This window comes from Passer domesticus, chromosome 5, assembly GCF_036417665.1.
Source record: "Passer domesticus isolate bPasDom1 chromosome 5, bPasDom1.hap1, whole genome shotgun sequence".
Classification (NCBI taxonomy): domain Eukaryota; kingdom Metazoa; phylum Chordata; class Aves; order Passeriformes; family Passeridae; genus Passer; species Passer domesticus.
The window spans coordinates 20,289,835-20,294,451 of NC_087478.1; positions in this window are offsets into that span (position 1 = coordinate 20,289,835).

Genomic DNA, 4,617 nt, shown 5'->3' on the forward strand with positions numbered 1-4,617 from the left:
TTGGGGGTGGAGGGGGAGAGGGTGGAATTATACAGAGGCTGGCAGATGAAAAGAAGAAAATTTAAGGGGAATGAAAACAAATCACAGTGGTCTTATGGAGCAATGTCAATTTTTTTCCTATGGAAATCATGAATCCTACATAAAGTGAAGCCAATTAATCAAAATTGCACAGAATGCATTAAAATTCGGGTCTGAAGACACCAAAGGTACATGTGAATACACGTTGGTTTCAGGTTAAATGGAACAAAAATCAAGGGACAAGGATCTTTAAAGAACTTCTGGGTTTGAAATGCTCATCCAAACTTCCCCAAATTCTTCAGTCTTCACATTCAGCTCTTGGGTGTTGTGAAAAAAATGTCCCTTAGATGATGTGGGTTTTTTACTGAGAAGGTTGTGAGATCTGCTTTGCCTTTCTACTACAGGAGGTGGAAATGTTGGTCATTCCTCTCCTGGCAAACCAAATCCAGCAGAATGCCATCACCCTTTCTTGCTTCTTTTATATGATGATGAAGGATCCTCATAAAGGTTTCTTCTGCCATTTAGATTATAGCTTTACTACAATAACCAAAATCCAATGATGCTGTGAATCTAACATTGCGCTTCATTCTCTTATCTGCTAATCAGAAAATGCCTTAATAAAGTCCCAGTTCTTTTAATCATGCTATTTTATTAATATCATACAGTAAGTATTCCTATGAGATTTGGGTGACTTTTCTTCACTGAATAATATGAGCAGATGAGATATTTGAGTTATCAAGCAGTTTGTATCTATTGGGTTCTAGAAGATGAGCTCTTCAGTTGCTTCAAGTAAAGAGTTGAATTTCAGCTTATTCATTGGAAACAAGTATTCCAACCAGTAGCTAACTAAATCTATAGTTGAGCAAAAGCTGTTTGACAGTAGCTGAATAAAATACTTCTGCTTCCTCAGTAATGATAAATCCAGCTCTGTCTCTATTGGCAATGTGAGAAGTACTTGGAAACAAAACATTGAGGGGGAGAGCTGACTGAACAGAGTATTTCATCCAGCATGAATTAGTAGATTACTGTATTTTTTCAGGTTTTTTGCAAGGAAAAAAAATTCTGTTTTGCATTCAATTAGAATTCAATTATTCACTTTCTCTTCTCCATTAAATGGAAAAAAAAATCACATGGAAGATATTATTTAATGAGATTATAGTTTTTAAAAAAGATTCTCACCAAGGGATAAAAAACATTGGTCAGTCATAAGTGAAGTCCAGTACAAGCACATCAGGGGGAAGAAAAGTAGTGTGGGAAGATTTGAAGTGAGGATTTGAAGAAGTCATGTGTAGCATAAGACTGAAGTGAGGTGTTGTGGGATTCCATAAATTCCTGAGCATTTTGTAAATAGTCTGAGAAAAGACAGAAATGGCATGATATCTGAAGAAGCAGTTGCCAAAAGTTGTACAAATGTAAGGAAAACCAAGACAAAGACATCAGTGTTTTCAATGGGTTGATGATTTTATTACAGACTCTAATTTGTGTTTTGTTAGAATAACCTGGCCACCCATTTCAATATTTTCAATGTGTTTGAAGATATAACTTTGTTACAATTTAGGTATGACAAATAGCTACTTTCCTCACATTATATGTTGCTATCTGCTAGTGCAACACAAAAGAGAGGTTCTTTAATTTTTTTAAAGGCATTCCATGTAACTAATTTGTTTTATTTTTTATCACAAACTGTAAGAACCTCTTCTGCAGTACCACTGTTTAGCTGGGTTCCCCAAAAGCCACACCTGCCTATTGACTGATAGTTCTCCCGTGTGAAATTTTCAGAAGGAGCAATTCCCCTGCTGAGATACTGATATGAGACAGATGATCACACCGATGCCTGGAGTTAGAAAATAATTCTAAGTTAAACTTTACCCTGAATGCAATTTCTCTATCTAAGTCACTTCTGATTTCCTTTCATTCCCCAGCTTTACCTGACACTCAAGCAGTATGATTATCTATACTGATGTACTTTTAAAGCTCAGTGAAGTCATGAGACTCTCCTCTAGCTGAAGTGAGCATTGAATCAGGATTCCCATGGGTCAGCATAACATCACCAGGGTATTTTTTTTCTTATATGAAGACTTCTACCTCATGATCTGCCAAGAGAAATGAAGAATAGCACTTATGGGGTAAAGTTTTCCCTGCAAAGGAGATTAATACTTCTATAGAAAATGGTGCTAATAACACCAAGGTTGTGCATTCAGTCCCTGTGTGAGCCATTTACTTAAGAGCTGGACTTGATGATTCTTGTGGGTCCCTTCCATCTCAAAATATTTTGTGAAACTGTGAATCTGCTGAGGCTTTTTTTTTAATGGAGACAGCACATCTAATCCAGCACAAATAAGGTGGAGCAAACGTACTTACAACACTCAGTTTACAGTCTTCAGTTAACAGTCTTGCCCCTCTGCTGCAAAGGTTTGCTGTATGCCCCTATAGCAAAGTGGAGATGGAAAATACCCAAAGTGCTAAATGGTACTGGGAAGGCTCTGGGACTGACTGGTGGGCTGCACACAGTATCTGTGCATAAAAGAGGACAAGACTGACAGCTAGAGGAATGACATCCAATCAGCCACAAATGCTTCTCTTATTTCTTAATTTCAAATGGTTCCTTATTCTCAAGACAGCTGTATGCTCTTGCTACTGGGAGTGCATGATGCTCTCTGTGAATTCTAAAACTGGCCCAACCTGCTGCTCCAAAAGAATGGGCAGTGCAAACAGATAAAAGGGAGGTAAAGTGCCTGGCCAGAAATCACCAGAAGGCCGGTCACAGGATTCAGGTTGTCTCAATCCTACACCACTGCCCAATACATTGCACTGTTTTGCCTTTCAATATTTATGCTCCCAAATCTTCAACCTTTAAAAAAAATACTGTTTATCTAACAAATTACCAAAGTGTAGGCTGCACGATCCTTAGTCCCTTTACGTACACTTCCCCCTAGTGTTAGAAGGCAGTTCAACATGTCCCGGGAGCTATTAGCTTGTCTGATTGTCACACTTACTGTGAACATCAAATTCCTCTCTGCAGCAAAATAACATCAAAATAAATAGCACTTTAAGTATTACAGGAAAAAAAATCCTATCACTTTCTGTCCTTCAAGAGATACTGCGAGTCATGAGAAGAATCACAAAGTCAAGGTAAAAATTCAGAGCCATAACATATTCATTAAATTCTGTCAGGTATTTGTGCTCTACAGCTGTGTATTAATATTGGACCTGACTTTCAATCATTACCTAAGACACTATTGCTGATATTAGGAGTATTACAAAGTAGAATATGTTTTTGTCTGGGTGTGTGAAAGGACATACTGACAAGTAATGCCTTTCAGCATGATAACTGTGTCAAGACAAATTCAGAGGGCATGCTCTGAAAGTCTCTTATTCTAGCCATGGTCAAGGAAGTCACAGAGTTTATTAAGCCATATGTTGGCTTAAAATTTGAAATACTGTAAGAGGATAGTTATGTTAAATTATAAACATGGAGGAAAAATAAATCCTTGCTAACAGACTGCACATTTAGAGAAATTTAAATATTGTGAATGGAGCCATTAAGCTAAAGGAGAATCCACTTGAAAGCAGAAAAATCTTCTAGTAGGTTAAAAAATTTCATCCAAGAATAACAAAATTTAAACAATATATATTAAAAAAATAAGTCTTCATGCCTGAATAAGTGGGTAATCATATTTCAATTAACTAACAAGGGAAAAGTATCACCTTAGCTACTCTAAACACTATCCTGATGCAGCTTGTCCTATCTTTTTATGTGTTAATAAAGAAAAAATTCTAGATAAACCCTTTAAAAACTGTCCACAGGTGCCTTTATAAGCAATATGAAGGCTCCTGGAGCTTGCCACAGTAACATTAGCATGAATTTTCCAGTGTTCTCTTGCTTCTTCCTAAACAATCTTTTCAGCTCCTATTTGGATCCCCCATCACCTTTCATCCCTGCAGACGAAGGAGTTGATGCAAATGAGTGCAAATTGTTACTCTTCTGATTAGCTAGTGCTTGCTCCAATTACTTCAGAGAGGGTAAACATCCAAAGGAGAACAAAAGCACAAGAGATTTAGCTTCCCTATTCACAGGGCTGTGCTATGTTATATTCAGGAACCTGAACACAACAGGTGACTGACACAGACACAGAAAATGCCTTCTGGGATTCATTTAATGGATAAAGCTGTGACCCTGTAATTCTCCCTTCTTGGATGTGCTTGCTGCAGCTTTAACATTTTGATAAGTCACATACGTAACATTTCTTTGGTTCACAGTTCCAATTGGGCAATGAAACACACAGGACCAGGTCCCAAGTTCAAATTATTTAACTCTTGAAAAGCTGTAATAGGTAACAACTTAATACAGATGTTCTGAAGAAAGACTGACCAACCTTTCTTGGACTGCTAAGTTTTGCAAAAAAATGACATCAGAGAAACTGAGTCTGCTAGGATTGAATGAAGCAAATAATTTTGTTTACAAAAATGAGGGAAGAGAGTTGAAATATTCCTTTTTAAGAATTCCTGGGTTAAACATCTTGACACCAACATGTGTCATAATTGGATTCCTTAAAAAAAAAAATAAAGACAATAGCTGAAACCTTGTTATCTCCCTGT